The 21,227-nt window shown below is 40.4% G+C and overlaps 1 long non-coding RNA gene across 4 annotated transcripts in view; it reads right to left on the bottom strand.

The window, feature by feature from the left end:
• Positions 1-5,013: 5,013 nt before the first annotated feature.
• LOC147916106 (uncharacterized) overlaps positions 5,014-21,227 on the bottom strand; it is a 99,965-nt gene continuing 83,751 nt past the window's right edge. For all 4 annotated transcript variants that reach the window (XR_015553405.1, XR_015553406.1, XR_015553408.1 and 1 more), the window contains one exon: positions 5,014-5,760. This is a non-coding gene — a long non-coding RNA (uncharacterized LOC147916106). The remainder of the gene's footprint in view (positions 5,761-21,227) is intronic.

The following is a 21,227-nucleotide window of genomic DNA, read 5'->3' as shown; positions in this document are numbered from 1 at the left end:
GCAGGTGACTAGGAGAACTAATACTGTCCTTAGGCCCGGGAAAAAGCTCTGGGATCTGGGCCAAGGGGCCCTCAGTTCCTCCCGCCTTCTTTCCCCTTGGGTTTTGGAGCACCTTCCTCAAAATCATCTAAGTCCTCCTCTGGTGGCTGGGACCAGCCAGAGTGGCAGTGCATCCAGCCAGACACCGTGAGCCAGACCACTGCTATGTGGGCCTGGGCTCCCCTGCTCCTCTTTGAGGTACTCTCCAATCCTCTCCCTCCATCCCTCAAGTGTGGGGTCAGCCAGATGCCCTGAGGAGCTCCCGGACTCACGCTGGTGGGCTTGTCCTGGAGTCCTGTGGCCAGCTGCCAGTTCCTGGAGGGCAGCCTGGTGAGCAAAATCATTCTTGCCCTAGTTCAGTATTTCTTTTAAAGGATTGTATGGGCCATCAGAATGGTGCTAACAGTCTGATTTTAGGTAACTCAAATTGTTCATATAGACAGTGGCTCTTTGAAAAAAATATTTGCCCCCCACCCAAGGTAGGAGTGGCCCTGTGGGTAGTTATGGTAAACAATAAGGATTAAAATCCTAGCCAGACTAAAAAAAGACAAGAAAGATTCCCTTTCTTCAAAGTCGAGGACATATCACTTACATAAAATTAGTTCTTAGTAGTGAAATGTCTGGGAAAATGAGATGGTTTACAAAGATAAGAAAATATAAACCAGGACCTATTGACAGGTACTTCCTTAAGAAAGCATTGATTATAGCATAGAGGGCCAAATCTCTTTTGTAGAAGACTTTCTTGCTTAACCCTGTTGGAGACTTGTGGTTCTATCAGACTCCACTTGGGCACTGCCCTGTGTCCTCTCGGTCTTGCTCCCTGCCGTAGCCGTGGCTACTGTGAACAGGTCTGCACAAGCTCTGACGACCCATTTTATGCTGAAAGCACCACTTCCCTCACCTGCCCTGGGCTCCTTGTGCTGTGGTATGGGACATCCTCGGCCTTGGCAGTTGGAAGGAGTTAACTCTCAAGGGGCAACTCCTAACCAAAGAGATTCAAGGGAGAGCCTAGAGCCAATAGATCAATGCTTCTCCCTATATCCTTTGGGTGGACTGTTCTATGCAGCCACTCAGAAGGTACCCACAGGGTAGGGCTCCCGTTGTCCACAGAAAGGGATTTGCCCTTTCTTCCTCCCTGGTTTCACTCTCCCTGGTCCTTCATTCCTGGTCCCTGGCATCACTTTCCAAAATAAACTACCTGCACAAAAGCCTAGGTCTCAGGCTTTGTTCTCCTGGGAGGAATTTAGGCTAAGACAACAGACTCATATCACAATTCACTGTGATTATTCCCCTAACTTCCACACGGCCACCATGAACTATCTATCATGCCAGTATGTCTGAGTGCAGCACAAAGAGCCCTCCACATGTGCATGTATTTACAAAGTTCATCACACTGATATAAATACACATTATTATCCCATCTCTTCCTGCTAGAGACTATTGATTAATAGAGCAGGGCCCATATCTTATGTTCCCTTGATACTCCTACTAACATCCAAGATGTTGTTCTGTATTCACGGGTTAGTTCAGTGTTGGACCACTGGTACCTGCAGAAATTGGCAGTGTAAACAGTTCTTTTAACTGCAGACCTCACTCAATGCAGTCACATGAATGAAGACAAGAAAACATTTCCTTCTAACACGAATACTATGGACAATAAGGTATTATATTTTATAAGATGTCTAACTGGCTTTATAAAGATACAGACATTTATCTATCTTCTACCTACATACCGAAGGTCATTGAAATTGATATAAAATCACTAATTGCTGTGTTTGTATGGAATAAAATGATTGTCAGAATATTCATAAAATTTCAACATTCCTAGGATTCTGTGTTTTAGGGAAAACACAGTTACGGCATAGTATAATTTAGAAAACTGAAGCCAGGCTGCCAAAATATTCAAGTTTCTTTAAGACATCCAGGATGTATAGAAAAACAGAGAAGTTGTTAAAAATAAATAGGCAAGTCAGAAATAGAATAACATAAGTTATACACAGTCACATATACATACTCACACATGATCAATTAGGCCTGCAGCATTTGCAAGTGGCAATTTTCCATAGTCCCAAAGGGAATGTGGGATGATTAAAGTGTTTCTCTTAGACAGGCATCATTGCTCCTTAAAGAGAAGAAAACTCTAGTTAACATCTGGTTGAGATACATTATTGAAATACATTCCAGACATTGTTTCTTTTGGTCAAACAGCTGGAATTTGTTTTTTTTGTTTAAATAATTTTGATCTGCCTAATCTTCAACTTCTTCTGGTGGGTAAAAAACAAAGTATAAATGGCAAAGAAATATACCCCTTTTATGAGCCTATTCTGTTCCGAGCATGCAATGTAATAGTACGTATGTTATTTCTAGTAGGGTCACTGAGAAATGCACAACTGATAAGCTGTATATAAAAAGGTGGAATCAGCACTCTTGCATGCATTTTGTTTTTATATCTTATATATTCTATATTTTTATTGTTATAATATCATATTTCTATGTTCTTGTCAAAAAAATAGAAGCCAGAATAGGTATTTCAAGCAGAAAGCATTTCATACAGGGAATTATTTACACAGGAGTTTGAAATCTCAAAAAGCATTAGGAAATGCTGAAGTAGCCCTAACAGTCAGCCCTCTGTATCCGTGGGATCCGCGTTCGCGGATTCCGTCAACCGCGCATCGTGTACTACTATGTTTACGATCCGCGGTTGGCGGAATCCGCGGATGCAGAACCAAGGCCGATTAAGGGACTTGAGCATCCGCAAATATTGGTATCTGCAGGGGGTCCTGGAACCAATCCCCCGCGGATACCGAGGGACGACTGTATTAGTAACTGATGGGAGCAACTATCATATCTAGGCCTGGGGGAACAAAAGAGACGAGGTCATCAGAACCTAGGAGTTCAGGAGAGGTCCCTAGCTCACCCCACAGCTGGTGTCGGTCCCCTGAAGGGGGACAACATGTTTTGTGCTAGGAGTGCCAAAGGAACCCGGAGGCTGGAACAGTGGCGTCCAGAAGCTGGAGAACAAGACAGAAATACCTTCTCCCTTCCTTCCACCTTTCAATTTCCTGTACTTGCGTTAGAGAACCTAACAGACCGTAGACGTCAAGGGAGCCTGGGAAATGTAGTTCGTAGAACCCCAGCCCTGACATCACAGAGCAGATCATAGAAGGGTGTCTTTGGAGCTCAAAGACAATATGCAAATCGTCAGTCCATAGCTCTGCAATAATTATTAACTAATATAGTACATTTATATTTAAATATTTGTACAGAGCAGCCAAAATTTGCTTTAAGATCTTTCAAACCATTTATAGTTATTTTACACCCTGGAGCTTTGTGATCACAAGGGGTACAGAGTAAGGTTGGATCCCGTCATTTGTAATACTCCTAAAACATTATTATGAAATGAAAATGTTATGTTCATGTTTCATTAATTCATATACTCACACATTTATTTATTTATTTTTTTTGTGAGGAAAATCAGCCCTGAGCTCACATCCATGCTAATCCTCCTCGTTTTGCTGAGGAAGACCGGCTCTGAGCTAACGTCTATTGCCAATCCTCCTCCCTTTTCTCCCCCCCTTTTTCTCCCCAAAGTCCCAGTAGATAGTTGTATGTCATAGTTGCACATCCTTCTAGTTGCTGTATGTGGGACGCTGCCTCAGCATGGCCAGAGAGGCAGTGCTCGCTGCGCCTGGGATCCGAACCCAGGCTGCCAGTAGCAGAGCGCATGCACTTAACCGCTAAGTGGCGGGACGGCCCCATATACTCACACGTTTAAATGACACTTCTAAGCAATTTTTTTGCATCTGATATTATGAATCAACTGATAGAAATAAAAATTTTTTAGAGAGCTAGAGGAGTTTCTACGGGCTTTAAATTTAAGGTGCTGCAAAATTTCAGGGTAAGTTAAGCTTTCCAAATTCCACACCAAAGAACGGGGTGTGAGATTTACTTTCATTAAACACAGTTGAAGTCAACTTTCTGCAGAACCACAATGGGCTTGCATCCTTAATTGGCTCTAAATTAGTAACATGTATCGACTCTTCCTAACATTTTCTATTTGTCACCCAATGGGCTGTTCCTCTAAGAACATTGATTTTCTTATATTGTACCTTTATACAGAAAGAGGTATTATTTATTTACTGTGACTAAGTCAATGCCCAGAGTTAGAAGTAGAAACGCTTTCTTTCTGGTGAAGAAAGAGGATGAATAGAAAAAAATTTAAAAGTCAGAAAAACTTGAGTTCAAACTCAGTTATGACATCTCTCATCTGTAGTATAATCTATACGTGGCACCCTATTTTTATAGCAGGATTTCTCAACCTTGGCACTGTTGATATTTTAGGCCAGATAATTCTTTGTTATGGGGAGCTGTCCTGTGCATTGTATGATGCTTGGTAGCATCACTGGCATCTCCCCACCAGATGTCAGTACACCCCTCAGATCTTGTGACAACCCAAAACATTTCCAGGCATTGCTAGGTCCGCCCAGGGGCACAAAATTGTTCCTCCCCAGTTGAGAACCACTGCTCTAGAGTATGTTTCCTCAGCTAATTATAATTACTTTACATGGCTGTGTAAGGATGAGATGAGATGTTGTACATATGTCAGTGGTCCTAGTGCACCTGGATTAGCAGATTGGTGCATAATTGGTAAAACGGAGGGTGTTACCTCTCAGAGGAAATTAAAATGTTTTTGACTGTGGGGACTTACTGCTGAAAATGTGGTCTGATCGACATCGCTTGGGATCTCTAATCCTGCATTTAAAATTTGACTATTTTGTTCATCATGGATTTTTGGGTATTAATTTGTATTTTTCAAAATATTGCATTATTTTAAATATTGTATTAATGAAATATTTATATAAATATTTATTATAGTAACATGTAATAGTTAATATCAACATAATTTTAATGTAATACTAAAATAATTTAACTGTAATAAAATATTTCAAAATATTGCATTAAATATTATTAATGTTGCATTAAAATATTATTTATTTTGATTATTGAGTTTTTTGTCACCCCCTTAAATTTTGTGCCTAGTGGTAGCCCCGATAAATGAAAAAAACAGGCCCAGGGCAGTCTTACTAAATCAGAATTTGCATTTTAACAAGATCCCCAGGTAATTTCCATGCGTCCAAGTTTGAGAGACACTACTATAACTGCCCCAAGAGGAGGTGTTGGGGAGCGGGCTGGGGGGCGGGCGTGGGGGAGGCAAGGACTGGGAGGACTGCACGGGACACATTTCAGATATGAGGTCCTCAGCTCTTGCTCCTGAGCTCCGTGGAATACTGGCTGCGGGAGAAGCTGAGGGAGCTGTTTTCATGCGGGGTTAGGTGAGACGTCTGCTCTTTGGACGCCTCGCTGATACAGAGCGACGCAAAGTGGTAAAGAGAGGCAGTCCCTCCTCTCCTGTGACAAACACGGCGAAGCGTCCATCAGAGGTCGTCAGGCAACGCGACAGTCCTCGGCCATGACCAGCTTGCCGCCTGGAAGCCCTGGGAGAGCGCGGCTTCTCGTGGAGGGCGCTGGCGCCCTCAAGTGGATCTGTGGGCGCCACTGGAGTGACACCGGGAAAGGACTCGCACGTGAGAGCCGCGTGGTGAAGACGCAGAAATACCGGGTGGGTGGGTTTTCCAGGGCCCAAAGGCGTGCAAGATGCTGGTGAGGGCACAAGCCAGTGATGATATCAGTTTTTCAGGTAACTCCACCAGTAGCTGTAAACTGGAGAGAGGGAGAGAAACTTAGGTTATATTCATTCATTTATTTGTATTTGAAATTTTGAGGTCTATTCTGCTCTGAGCAATGGGTGGGTAAACAGTGGTGAAATGCATGTGGTTAGTCTTCAACAATTATTAATTACAAAAATGCGTGAATCCTGAATTTGAACACTTGACTTGGGGCACATTAACACTCTTCTCTCCATGAGCACATTACAGACCCAGAACTACTTGCTGCGTATTACAGCCCTAGACCAGCAGTTCTTAAATCTGTGGCACTCAGTGATTTTGAAGACAGGCAAGTTTTTATGCAGGCCAAAATTGCATTGACAATTGATATGTCTCACACGTGTGTGTACTATCCTGTTAAAGACTATGTGGAGTTGCTATTATGCTTAATAAAACACAAATTCATTGAAAATTTTATTGTTAGCTTTATGCCACTCTGCATTTTCTCCTTTAAGATATACCGAACGAATAATTAATTCCACATGGGAGTCTGTGTGTGTGTGTGTGTGTGTGTGTGTGTGAAATGATTTTTCTTTAGGTCACCTTTCATAGTTAAAATAGTTTGTATTCTCATACTTTGCTTTTTGTCTGCGGAGTTAGAGTGGCAGAGAGGATTGAGCCCGAGGACAAGAGAGTCTGGAGAACAAAATTCTGATACCTGCTTTTAACACTGTATATTTTTTAATCATCTGAGCAAAACTCTAATTTCTTATACATATATTAAAAATATATTAAATGTATGTATATTATATGTATTTATTTTTAAAGGGGATCTTAAGCTTAAAAAGTTGAAAACTCTAAATTGTGGACTATACTTTTATAATCATATTTAGCAGATGAGGACACTAAGAAATTAGAATTTTGTGCAGGTGATTAAAAAAAATAGTGTTAAAAGTAGATACCAGAATGTCTGCTCCAGACTTGCTTGTCCTCGGGCTCAATCCTCTCTGCCACTCTCACTTGGCAGACAAAAAGTAAACTGTAAGAAAGCAAACTATTTTAACTATGAAAGGTGACCTAAAGAAAAATCATTTCAAGACCAAGTTGGTTGCAGCAAAATTCATTAGCCTCCTCCAGGATGGAAGCTGGTGTCTGGGTGACATTCCAAGGTTACTAATGCTTGTCAGTCCAACAACTTGCAGACTATACATGATGGGGAATCTTTGGGGTTTGGCATCAAAGGAGAAAGGATGTAAAAATGGCCCTGATGGATGTTCTGAGGTTGTTTGATCTAAATCCAGAGAAAATAGCAGCTATCACAGCTGATGGAGTACCCGCTATGACTGGGAAGATGAATAGTATGGAGGGAAAAAAATTAAAGTCAGAAAAGCTTGTGCCAGACATTTTATCATATCTTTTTATATTATTTTTTACAAACCAAGCTTGACAACTTGGAAATCCCTTTGTGCAGTTTATAAAATAATGAATTCTAAATGAAGGCCTGGATTCACCAACAGACCAAGCAATTATGTAAACAATTTCTGTTCCCCAATATGGCTCCCTGTCATTGCATTTTCAAGTCAAATCACTTCCATGAGGTGGAACGGTAATACGTATGATGCATATCTCCGAAGCGTTAGCTATCAGACATGGTAGGATGCCAGTTACTCGACGTCCCGATGACAAGAAAGGTATCCTGTGCTATATTTCTGCTTCTGATTTACACTCAGAGAAGAGTCAACTGAAAGACAAAAGTGCTACAGGATAATTTGTATTCTTGTTTCATTTCTCCTGTGTTCAGCGGCATTTACTCTCTGATTTCATTACCATGGCTGTTTCTTACTTTCAAGCTCCTTTTAAACACACACACACACACACTCTCTCTCACTCTCACACTCACACACAACTCTTTAAAGTTGCAATTACTTGTAGGCTTTAAAAGTGTTTCCTTGTGTTAATGCTTGCCCTTCTATGAGTTTCCAGGCTCCTGGAGGTCAAGTAGCGAGAATACTCTGCCCTTTGTGTTCTCCCTACCCAGTCAGTGTTCAATAAATACTATTGACTGACTGACACGTCTCCCTCTTTTTCTCTTTGTCTCTGACACCTCTGCTTTCTTTCAGAAATGGTGTTTTTTAAGTGGCAATATTTCCCCACTCTGGACTTACAAAAAGCTCTTCTCAGACTCGAACTTTTTCTTTATGTAAGATTTCCAACAATTGACAAAATACAGGTGGAAGGAAACTGATATTCTACTACCCCTTCACAATAAATCTGTTTTTAATTGGAGTGTGACAAGCTTCTTACAAAATGGAAGCTTTTTCCCGAAGAACAATGTTAGCGTGAACATCTTGGTTCAAGTAGCCATTAAAAAAATAATAATACCTCCTGTCTGGCCTACCCACTCCAGCGACTCCTGAATTCAAGGCAGGTATTAATGGACAGCTCAGCGTTAGTTTTCTTCTGCTATACAATGGGTCAGAGACACTGTCTATATTTGGGGCGTCTGTTGGTCTCTCACAGAATTTAAATAGCAGTTTGTTCTCCTTTTGAAATAGAAGCCTAAACCACAATTACTTTTTTAACCTTACCTTAGGAAAAGTCTTGGTAGTTCAGCGATATTCAGAAATATGGACTTTTCAGGAGACATGAAAGTGTACCCTCCATCCACCCGAGCATTGTTTGATCTCACAGAGGCCAGGTAATGTGCCTTTATTACTGTTTGCTTTCTCAATTACAGCTGTTATGGATTGTACAGTTGTGGCAGATGCTTGTTACAGGGAGATTGCTCTCCTGTCACATCCTCCCATTTGTGTCAGCCTCCTGGAAAAGGTGCAGGTGAGAAAACCTCAGTCCAACGTGGCATCTGTTCTTCACAGTCTGCCTCCACGCTCACAGCAATTATGGCATAAAGCAACGTTCTCTTAGTACTGTTTCCATATGCTGTTTCTTTTCTTCTAACACTCAGAGTTGAAAGCCTCTTGGAGCAAAAGAATATTCAGACAAGGAGTAGGCCATAAATAAAATTCATGAAGATTAGCATAAGATGCTGGTGTTTATGGTCGTTTCTTACTTACCTGCTGACAGGTGCCTGCCTCATTGCTACTGCTGACACCCAAAGCCATGTAACCACTGGAGTTCCCTAACCTATTTCAGGCCCTAGCGATTCCACCAGAAAAAAAACACCAATTGAGTGTCTTAGTTTGGGTTTCCCCAGAAGAAGACCCTGAGACAAGGATTCTAATGCAAATTGTTTATTTAGGAGGTGATCCCAGGAAACCAGGCAAGATGGTGCTTTCTATAGTTATGTAGGAAGAGTGGGGGCCAGGTCTCCAGTGGGGTGACTCCATTTTCTGTGTGGTGCTGGGTCTATCTCCCTGTGCTTGGAAGCAGAGCAACTTGTGGGAAGACACGGTACAAAAAAAGGCAGTGGGGGCAAGAGGAGCCTGTGGCCCCGGCCTGCTACTCAGGTATCTGTCCCAGGTGGAGGAGGTGCCTGGGGAGGAACATCCTTGCCTGGGCCCAGATTCACAGGAACAACAGCCCAGGCTGTGGATTCTTCGGTGGAGCCAGGGACACAGCCAAAAGGGGTTATGTGAGAGTCTTAAAATTCCCCTTCTGACTTTTGAAGCAGAGAGAAGATGAACTGAGGCCAGAACAACTGTTGGACTCTTAATTTGCTCCCTAAACATGTCCCTAGACTGTTCTAGGCTCAGGGAGACAATAATAAGAGGTAGCTATAGAGCCTATACCAGACCCTGACCTGTGAGGCAGCCACATTTTACAGAGGAAAGCTGAAGCACAGAGAGATTAAGTAACCTGCCCAAGGCCACACAGCTGGAAGACAGCAGAGCTGGGATTTCTCCTCCAGCAGCCTGACATCAGAGTCTATTCTTATGATCCTGCACACACTGTCACAGGGAAATGATATTTCTTTACATCTGTGCTCATCTTCACTTCTTGTCATTTTCCCCATGTAAAGGAACAAATGGTGGTGCAGTGTCTTGGGAACTGCATAGTTTCCTTTGTGGAGATTCTTGGGTTTAGGGATGGCTGGGGCCATGAGGGGACACTTCCTTACCTGCTCTTTATTATTGGTTTCGATAGTAAAACATTGCTCACCAAAGGAAGCAGGCCCAGAATAGTATTCTTAGCATATGGCAAAGGACCTCCTGCTTGGGATTATAAACTCTTCATTGATTCATCTCTTACCTCTTCTGTAAGTTGACATTCCTATTCCCATGTTAATATACCTATTCTTCCCATCCAAATTATCCGAGTAGGAAAATTGAAACCATTCCTCTTTCCAAGACGGTGACTACAATACTTAAAGGAAATCCAGCCATCATAACTCTTTGATATTTCCGTTGGGAAAATATACTGGGCGTGATAATTATTCAGGTAATTTTTTCCTCCCAGGAGAACAGGCAGGTATTTTGACAGCTTATTTCACTGTTACAGATAAAGTTTATATTGTCAATTAATAGAACTACACCAGGTAATAGTCATGAGCTCTCAGGGGATAATCTCAAAGCCATTTCCAAATGTCCTTTATGGAAGCATATGGTCATATCCTCCACTTCATCACCAGGTCAATCAGCAGTTGCTCCTTAATATGGTATGTTCTTCATGCACCAGTGCCATTTCCAAGCTCCATCACATTTGTTTTTTCCCCCATGGTGCTTGAAAGTTGCTTAAGCTGCTGATTATTGCCTTACCATGAGCTCTGATCGCTCTTCTGGATAGTAGGCATTCAGATGTCATCTTTAATTTGCGATATTAATATTGAACTCCATCACCGTTCAGTGGTTTTAGTGAAGTATTTACATATAGACTAGCAAAGTGTTTGAGCAGTGCATTGAAAACTGTCCGTTCCTAATTGGAACCGTAAAGTTTACCACAGCATCTGCATGGCATGGATATGATTTCTGGTTATAAACTGGCCTTGGGGGTTTGCTTTCAAAAACAAATGGGATGTGTTTTTGCAGCTCTGTATTTCCTGACCCATTCAGACCGTTAATGATTAGTGGTGACAGTGCTCTGAGAACTGTTTTTTACAAGCTCACACACTTTTAAGAAAGATTAACTATCTCAAAGAGTTTTCACTGGGAATCACATTTAAAATTAATGAACTAATTAGTTAAGAAATGTATTACTTTATTATGGAAAGAGAAACCTTGCGCCATATGATGGTATGAAATGTCCTTTTATTTTACGACTTTAGAAGAAGGTGGACTTGTTAAGGAACATTTGGACTGCTACTATTAATTATCCGATTTGAAGATCACCTCACCCTATGAAAAAGACGGATATCAATCAGTATTTGAGAGAGTCGAAAGGATGAAAGAGAGAAAAAGAAGAAAAGGGAACATCTTCCTAGTGGTGTTATTAGATGACCTTGTGCCCTGGTATGTTTAAATTGCTTACATCCTATAACTCTATAAACTTCTGTGTTTTCATTTGCCGGATTAGATTGAAGTGTCAACTATACGTGATGAATGGCATTGGTAATATATGTTCATGTTCGTCTTTGCTCTTTCTGTTTTTATTTATATAGAGTCAGTATAATTTATTTCTCCTGAAAAAGCTTTCAGCAAAAAAGATTTTTTAAAGTACAAATACTTTTTAACAGGGCTCTGGGGTTCGTGATGATCAAATCACTCATCTTTCCTTCTTCTTTCTAGCTTTTCTTTTTGCTTGCTTGCTTACTTTTCTTTTAAATCTAGCAACTAAAAAAGAATGCAGGAAAGCTAAGTGGTCGCACCTAAGCAGAATAAAAAGTTAGCATTGTAGACAAGCCGTTAGCTTGGTCTATGCGTATATTAGCGTAATGATATAAAGAATTGTGCGATTATCTGGATAATTTAATTTAAAAATACCAGTTGCAGCCTTCTCTATTCAAACACTTTATTCTCTCATATAGCAGGCCAAGCATAAGACTGTGGATTTATTACAGTTCTCGCTGACTGGGAGGAATCTGTTCTTTCCTTAGGAGGTGATGAGAAGGAATCCCTGGTAATCTTGAGGTTAAAATGGAGTATGCTGTTAATTGTACAAGCAGCTACTCACTCTGGATTTTCACTTAGATCAAAATATTATGTTTAGGTTAATGGGCATGCCTATCTGTTTAAAGCTCTCTGAGGCTTAATAGAAAAAAAAGTGAGTGCGAGGAAATAGAGGGACAGAAGTCACAAAGTCGGCCTAGTCAGAATCTGAAGACTACCTAGCACAATAGTGGCTAGGAAATAAGAAGCAGCCAAAAACTGGGGAAAATATAATAAATCAAAGCTGGATTTGGGGGAGTCCCTGGTTTATTCTTTCCTTTTCTCCCTCCCTCCTTCCCGCCCTTCCTTTCTTCCATCCCTCACTCCTTCCTTCCATCCTTCCTTCTATCCTTTCTTCCTTTCTTTTCTTAAGTATTCTATCTTTATCCTGAATTGCATCTTTCCTTCATTTCTTTTTTCATTCTTTTTGCCATCCAAGAATGTCTCCTGCTAATTGAAATCCAAGGTCCTTTTATTGTTTACCTAAAGGCTATTGGAATAGGGCCGGCCCCGTGGCTTGGCGGTTGGGTGTGCGCGCTCTGCTGCTGGCGGCCGGGGTTCGGATCCCGGGCGAGCACTGACACACCGCTTCTCCGGCCGTGCTGAGGCCGGGTTCCACATGCAGCAACTAGAAGGATGTGCAACAATGACATACAGCTATCTACTGGGGCTTTGGGGGGAAAAATAAATAAATAAAGTTAAAAAAAAAAAAAGGCTATCAGAACAAGTGATAGATGGGATAAAATGCCCAAGTTGAACCGGTTCAATCACAGAAATAATGAGATACATATAACTGTATTTCTGCTTCACATATCCGTTTGTCTCTCATCCACAGTCATAATGATTACCATGACCCACTGGCCTGGGGTCAGTACAACTTGTGTTCTGAGCGCCCCAGGCTCAGATCTTGACTTCTCTGGGACTCTGTGAAATGAAAAGGGATGATGTGCACACCTTTGGAAGACTCTGGACACATTTGTTCTGACACCAGAGAGTCAAATAAGCTGAACCTTAAAAAATGAAGAGAACATAAGCGTAGCAAATTACAGTCCTGCATGACCGAACACCAGATGTAAGCTCGTGAATTTAAAAAAATTAGGAATAAGCCAGATTTTATTTCTCATGTACATGTGAATAAAGTGAAATTGATAGTTTTTAATTTTCATAGTATTCATAACACAAATGACTTTGGAAGTGAAATCAACATTAGCCAGAATGGAAGAATGTGTTTACGTTTTTTTTGTGTGAAAATTTCCCAAATTATTTGATTAATATGCAAAATATGTTGGATCAAATTCTACCTTTGCTTATTCTTGTATGACACTCTTTGCAGTCAGTTTTTATAATTCCAGTGCATTTGGAAAAAGAATATGTTAACATATGGGCTAACATAAAAATAAAGTTAATTTTAAACAACTAGATATTTATATAACCACATAAGCAATCATTTGAGGGGGCTTAAAAATTATAAATATATGAAAATGTTTATGCCCTTGGCTCTGGAATGAATATCATCATATTATGGCTCTTAGGTGTCTAACAGACAGCTCCAATTTAACATCATCTAAACTGAACTCTCCAGAGTTTATTCCCCACATGCTGCCCTAACTGCTTCTACCGCAGTTTCTCCCATGTTACTCTTTCAGGTTTTCATTCTTGCAGTTGTTCAGACCAACAACTTCAGTCTTCCTTGACTCTCTATTTCTCTCACATCCCATGTCCAGACTTTCAGCAAACCCCATTCATTCTACCCTCAAAATATGCCTGAAATCTGACCACTTGTCACCATCTCCATCACGATCACCTGCTCTCTCTCCTGAATTACCATAACGGTTTCTAACTCCTTTCCTTGCTTCCATCCTTGCTCCTACAGAGTCTCTTCTCAAGAGAACAGCCAGAGTGCTTCTTTAGAAATGTAAGTCAGAGCACAGTTTTCTGCTCAAAACCCTCTGACGGCTCCTTTGTCGCTCAGAGTAAAAGACGAAAGCTTTACAATGCCCTATACGATACGGCTCCCACTACTTCTTCGATTCACTTCCTATTACTCGCCCCTTTGCTCATTGCATTTGCGTTACCTTGACGCTTTTGGTGTTTCCTTTTCCTGGAAGTTCTTCCAGATAGCCTCATGGTTTACTCCATTACTTCCTTTAGTCTTTGCTCAAAGGTCAACTTATCAATGAAGCCTTTCTTAATGACCTTGTTTACAATTGTATAGCTCCTGTCACTCTCTATCTTCCTTTTCTATTTATTTTTCTTCACAGTACATTTTACATATCTGTTTGTACATACATATATATACACACACATACATACGTGTATATATGTATACATATATAAGCATACATTATATATACATTAAAATATACATTATATATACATGCATATATAAAATGTTAGATTTGTTAGATAACACTATGATAGAAAGTAATAGTATATGTACATATATTACTCACATACTATATATATATTCAAAACTTTTGTGTGTCTGTGTATATGTATTTATGTGTATGTGTATGTGTGTGTGTGTGTGTATACACATATATATAATTTGTCTATTGTCTGTCTTTCTCTACCAGAATGTCGACTCTGTGAGGGCACAGATCTTGGGATGTCCTCCTTACTGCTGAATGCCAGCACCTGGCATGTAGTAGAAGCTCAATAAATCATTGTTGAATGACTAAATGAATGAATAAACTAATCAATGACATGACATAGCTTATTTATTTCTTGAAATATATCATAAATGAGACCATACCAAGCCTCTTTTTATTAGGCTAACCACTATGAAATTGTTGATATTCCATTTTTGACCTACACAAATGGTTATTTCATATGGTTCAACGTAATATTATGTCTACATTTCCCTTCTGTTTCTTATCTTTTGCCTCCTTCTGTCTTCTCACGTCTCATATTACCTCTGGTTTGTATTCCTTATACTCACCCAACACTTCTCAATACTCCTGTCACAGTGAAGAACTGGCTTGACCACAATCTTTCATGATACCCTCTTCCAGTGCTTTACTCATAGCCCATCTGAGATCTTTCCCACATCAGCCACACATGATAACTAAGCAGTAGAAATATTGTGGGTGTCAGATGCATATGGAGATGAGGACCCTTACCTCTCATATTAATCTCTCTTACATATTTCTGGAGACTCAGGACCAGTGTCTAAATCAGCTAAACATAGCCAGCCAACAAGCACAGTGTTATTGCTTTCTTCTACATACCTCTGATGAACTGGTGACCCAAGCAGGTGTGGTACAGTCATGTCAAATGGAATAATCACAAACAGGAGAGGTCAACTTAAAAAGATAAAAGGTACCTTTAGACCCTATCTGATAACAGAGCCTTGCTTTGGCCTGGTGGGAAATTGGAGAAGGGCTTGGCCATGGCGTAGGGGTGGGCCTGGAGTAGTGAGCAGTGAAGATTACACCGGAGCATGATCGGTCTGCATTACCCAGTTCAGAGTACACTTTCTAGCCTCTGGGTGGATGGGTGAGCCAATAAGGGCTAGGCTGTTTTGTCTAGCTGGCAGGGGGGAGGCTGGCAGGACGGGGAGGACAGGAACATAAATGGAGGAGGTAGAGGGCCTGACAGGTTGACTTTCCTTCTCTCCTTGACCCTGAAGAGGGATGCCAGTCCCTGGGTCGATCAAGGGCCCACTTCAGGTATAGGACATAAATTGTGTGCTCAGGGATTCTCAGCCTGGGCCCAGCTGCACCACACCCTCATAAACCATGGGCTTTGTGAACTTTGTTTCCCCAAAGGTGACACCTACCCAAAAGCCCTAATACATTTCTGCCCCAATGCTGCACCTGCGTAGACTCGGCCTACTCCTCATGCCTCCTTTATTGCCTCCTTGAAGCAGTGAGTAAGGTAGAAATCTCCTCGAGCAGGGATAGAAAGGAAACTACTTCCTCTGCAGGTAATGTAGATAACCTTTTTTCTGACTAATAGGTCACCGGAGACAGGTTGAGACAAATTTGTTTGCAGAAGAATCTTTTTGTTTTGTTTTGGTTGATTTTTAAAAACTTTTTATACAAGACCTCACAAGAAGTTGCAAAAGGGTTCCTGTGTATCCTCCACCCAGCTTTCCCCAACAATAGCCTCTTTCAGAACCATAATATATTATTAAAATTAAAAAATCGACACTGACACACTACTCTTAACAGAGGATCTTGTTTTATAACAGCAAAGGAAGAACTGCCATCTTAGATTACGTTTGCTTTTGCCTGGGGTAAAACAAAGTGACTCTGAGCAGCAGCCTCCTTTCTGCATTTTCCTCTCTTATTGAAGAAGTGCAATTATTAATAGTTGGATGGTTGGAAGGTGAGTTAGCAAATGTGCTTAAATGCAATCATGCCATCCTGTTTTGCCTCTCCTTGGGTGTTCACGTTTGGTTGGGTCCTGGGTCTTTGCTGATCTCTGAGATGCGTGACTTGCAAGTCAGTGCACACTATCAATCCGCAGATTCCCAGTGCTCAGACGTGTGGAGGACCAGCCCTGGCAACAGCCTCTCATGGGCTGATTTAGTAAAGGGACAGGATGTGCTTCAGCTAATCAAGCTTCCATCTCTTTGAATCAGTCTCGGCTATTTCTAGGACATCGTGTAGCTTCATCATCTCCTTTCTCCCAGCCATCCATCGAAGGCTTTATTACTGCAGTCTATACAACCCACAACTTTGATTTTCCATGTGAATCGGCTATAGATGGAAGTGGGTGATGAAACTCTGCTTTCAGCATGAGTCAGGCTCAGGCAGTATATATGCTCCTGTCTTCTTCACCTATGAATGGTATTTAAGTTTAATAGTTTCACATATTCCAACCCCAGGAGTCCAAAATCCTTCTCGCACCAGCTGTTTTGAACAACTCTTCCAGGACTTCATGAGGATTAATTAAAGACTCAAGGGGGCTCCCTTATTTATAGAAATGGCAGCAGACTTGTCTCCTGGAGTTTCCAACATCTCGTTTGCCTTGAATGTAGCCATAAACTGATACAACTATCTTGGATCCACCTAAAAGATTTGTCCAAAAGTAAGAATTATTTCACTAGGTGCCACAAACTATGGGTCCCACTTCATTGTGGTTTGATAAGTTTATGTTATGTGGACTGAGGCTTCAGTTACCCTTCTAAGTCCACGTCTAACTACTGATGTTAAAGAAACAAATCCATGACACTTACTTAAAGAATAGTAAGGCAGACTTTATTCAGGGGAACTATCATGCTAGGTGTAGGGACCACTGCAATGGAGTCTTGCAATTGGGGAGAGAGGTTGGCTTAACTCCAAATGCAACAAGGAAAAGTGGGAATTTAGAGTCAAGGAGCAGAGTAGGGGTCGGTGGATGGAAAATTGCTGAGAGTAAACATCAGGGGTAAAGGAGAATTTTGGCAAAACTGACCTAACAGGATTCTTGCTGAAGGCAGGCCAGGGTGATCAGACATCATCTGGGCGTTGGTGGAGGATGAGGTTAGATATCAAGGGTGATCAGATATGGAGGATGAGGGATTCTGGCTAAACTGGCTTAGCAGGGTTCTTGCTAAAATTGGACAATGCAGAGATGAACACAGAAATTCAAAATTTGAGGCGTAGTTGAAAAAGAGCTCAGAGGAGCTGATTAGAGTTTGGTCAAGGAGAGAATCTTTGTCAATGTTTGAGGTGTGAAAGATGCTTATTATTGCTAATCAGGTAAGTTTTGTTAGCAAGATACTCAAAACTTTTCTTTTTTTTTTTTTTTTTAAAGATTTTATTTATTCATGTTTTTCCCCCCAAAGCCCCAGTAGATAGTTGTATGTCGTAGGTTCACATCCTTCTAGTTGCTGTACGTGGGACTCGGCCTCGCGTTGGACGGAGAAGTGGTGCCCCGGGGCACGCCCGGGATCCGGACCCTGGGCCGCCAGCATCAGAGCGCATGCACTTAACCGCTAAGCCACGGGGCCGGCCCAAAACTTTTCTTTATCTGACAATTTTTTTGGTAAAAATGGAAGGGACAAGAACCTTAAGTTGTTTCCCGGGAAACTGAAAGAGGAGGGCAAATTGACTTCACCCTCAAACAAACCTTCCTTTGGAACACTGTAGTAATTAGAGTAGAAATTGTAGGCATTTTCCCCAGAATATTATCTGCAGAGACTAAGATATTCAGTAGGAACCAAGGTTTCATAATGATGTTATCACTAAGAGACAACATCCTGCATATATGGGGTCCTGGAAATGACCTCTCTTATCAATCTGAGGAGAACCAATTTTTGCAAGCATGGATAACCTGGGAGAATTGGAGATTAATGCATTGGTTTTCCAACCAGAGCAAAACAAAAACTATGTGTATCTCTGACAGTTTAGTGAAGAATATGAGAGAAAGTGTGGAAGCTACATAGACAAGGATAATCTGATGGCCAGGGAAAATATTTAGGATTCTAGATTGTGATCTTTTACCTCTTTAGGGAAAGATATAAAAAGGAAAAAACAAAAGTTTAACATTCTTAGGGTTAATCCCAGTCCTGGATCTGTGACAATGACTAATGCTTCATTTGGTTTTGCTCTTAATTTTAGCCTGCCTGCCCCACTCTCAGAAGACAATCTTGCCTCCCAATTAATCAAGAAAATTGAGGCCATTGAGCATGACCTTTCTTAAATCCTGACCCCCATCTATAAACTATTTGCGTTCACACCTGCACTCAGTTCCTCTCTCCCCATCTCAGGGGCTCGGGTGTTAGCCCTTCTCCTTTTTAAGGCCAAACCCTCTACCTGTTTCTTCAGTCAGTGACTTTCTGCCTCTTTCAGAACCTTGTTCCATCTTCACATGCCCTTTCTAGGATTCAAAATGTATGCAGAAATTTCTATGCTAAACTTAAGATTCTGGAAGAAATTTTTTTCCTTCCATTTTAGTTAGCATTTCCCCATCTATTATTCTATACTAGATTGATATTTAAATTCCCTTTCTTAGGGCCAAAGATACATTGAGAGTGGCTGAGATGCATACAAATGTTCACATCACATTGATAACATCTTTTTGAAACATTTTTATAAAATGCGCAAATTTGGTACCTATGGAAAAAGCAATTAGAAACAATCTTTTCTGTATTTGAAAAGCACAACTCAACTCAAATCCCTTATTGATTCAGGAGTCAGTTTTATCTTATTTAAACACCTGGTTTTTATAATAGGGCACATACACTCTTATATGTTGGTATTTTGATAATTCACATTAATTACACTGGACTAATTTCTGTTTGAAGCATTTTTTAATGTGTACCTTTCCTCTTTTATGACAAAAATATGGTTGTTAATAAAATATAGCATTTAATTAAAAAAATTCTGTAGGAAAAAAGTGAACTTATTTTTTCTAGCATCATGATAAGTCTATACCAAATAAACTTTATATTGTTTTCGACCCTAACCTCTTTTTTCTCTTTCCATGTTATTTGACTGAGGCGTACTGGCAATATGATCATTAATGACAAATAATAATACTAATGACAACAAAATTAATATTAATGTAGTGTTTCACAAATTGCAGAGTGCTTTACAACATTATCTCATACCATCCTTTTGATGACAACAGCGAGTGGCATATACTACAAGTGTCTTCAGCTCCTTTCCACAGATAAGAAAACTGAAACTTAGGAATACTAAGTAACACAGCTGGAAAGAGACCAAGTTGGATGTAAAACCATATGATTTTACATTTAAAACAGTAATTAAAGACAAGACATTTGGCTTGACACCAATTTTTTTTTTTTTTTTTGTGAGGAAGATCAGCCCTGAGCTAACATCCGTGCTAATCCTCCTCTTTTTGCTGAGGAAGACCGGCCCTGAGCTAACATCTGTTGCCAATCCTCCTCCTTTTTTTTCCCCAAAGCCCCAGTAGATAGTTATATGTCATAGTTGCACATCCTTCTAGTTGCTGTATGTGGGACGCAGCCTCAGCATGGCCAGACAAGCGGTGCGTCGGTGCGCGCCCGGGATCCGAACTCGGGCCGCCAGTAGCAGAGCACGCGCACTTAACCGCTAAGCCACCGGGCCGGCCCGATGCCAATATTTATAGATAAATATAAATAAATATTTTTGAAGAGGTTGTGAGGTAGTAGAACTGTTTCTGGTATAATTCAAGTAGTTAAATGTGCTCCTCAATCTTCACATTTGTTTATAAATGTAATATATAATAATAAGTGATTTCTCACATCATTTATATTACTTGTTTTCTTCCCAATATTTGCTTTGTGCTATTTGTTTGATATTTCCCCAAATACACAGCATTTGGGAAAGGCTCCAGGTTTTTCTGTTTTAGTTTCTGTTGACGTCATCTCCTGGAAACTTCTAGAAGGGAAACTCTGACCCCAGTATATGCCTGATTTCCAGTGACTAATTATCTATTTTTCAGTTAAAATGAGACTGTGGTTTTCCAAAACTGTTTCTTCTGAGAATTATATTCTGAACCACAGCCCCTATTCACCTCTCCTATCTACACATTTGAACATGAACGCTAAAAATTCGTTTATGCTTTTAATAATGTTCCTGCTTTTTGCACATCATTCCTGGGTGTTCGCCACATGCCCTTACTGCCTCCTTCAGTGAGCTTGTATTCCATCAACTTACATTTTCATAATATTTGTGAGCAGACCCTCTATTCAATTCTCAGCTTTAGCTTTCTTTCTCATTGTGCAATGTCTTTCAAGTTCAGGCTGTAAACTTTGTCACCCTCTCTCTCTATTCTGTGTCTTGTGCCTCTGATACTCGTTATTCTTATCTCTGATTACTTCCCTCAGGTCCTATTCACTCACAGAGGCCTCTTTCCACTCCTGGGGCACCTACTGTTAGATCATTCACAGAACCCTGGGAGAGCGAGTAATTGCTTCCTGAACACTTTCCATTTCTTTTTCCTATTTGCTCTCTTATCCTTCTGTATTGTACTCAACATGGTCTCCATTTTTTTCAGATTGCTTTTCTCCATTTTTTAGATTAACTTACCCTAATCATTAAAATTATTTGAAATAACTGTATCATACCATCTCTATAACTCAGACCCTACATGTGGACTTTTATAGTCCTCTTTTTATATTTAAGAATCGCTCCACTTCCCTTATTCTGATGTAGTTCTTTGTTTTGTGTGCTAAAAAATATTTAAACCTAACGTACTCAGAATTTTTCTGACAACAGATCCAAGATAGACTGAAATTTTCCTTTGCATTAATTTCTGAAAGTGGGGCATATGAAGCAAAACTCTACTGTAAATAAGATTGAGGGAGCATAATTAAACTCCTTGAATTATATCATACATTTGATAATAATTATTTAATTTAATAAACTATAAGTGAGTTACCTATTATCAACCAAAAAAATTAAATTAGGACCTTTACTAGGTAATTCGTTCAATAATATAAATTTAGAAAACATTTCTGTTATTTACATTTCATTCTAAAAAACTTTCCCAAGTTTGCTTTAGAGAAGGTTTGCTTTTGTTGGGTATGTCTTTCTATGGA

Source organism: Ceratotherium simum, chromosome 10, assembly GCF_057802395.1.
Source record: "Ceratotherium simum simum isolate JZ-2026a chromosome 10, ASM5780239v1, whole genome shotgun sequence".
NCBI lineage: Eukaryota > Metazoa > Chordata > Mammalia > Perissodactyla > Rhinocerotidae > Ceratotherium > Ceratotherium simum.
The sequence above is the reverse complement of the archived record's forward strand: the minus strand, read 5'-3'. Positions and strand labels throughout refer to the sequence as shown.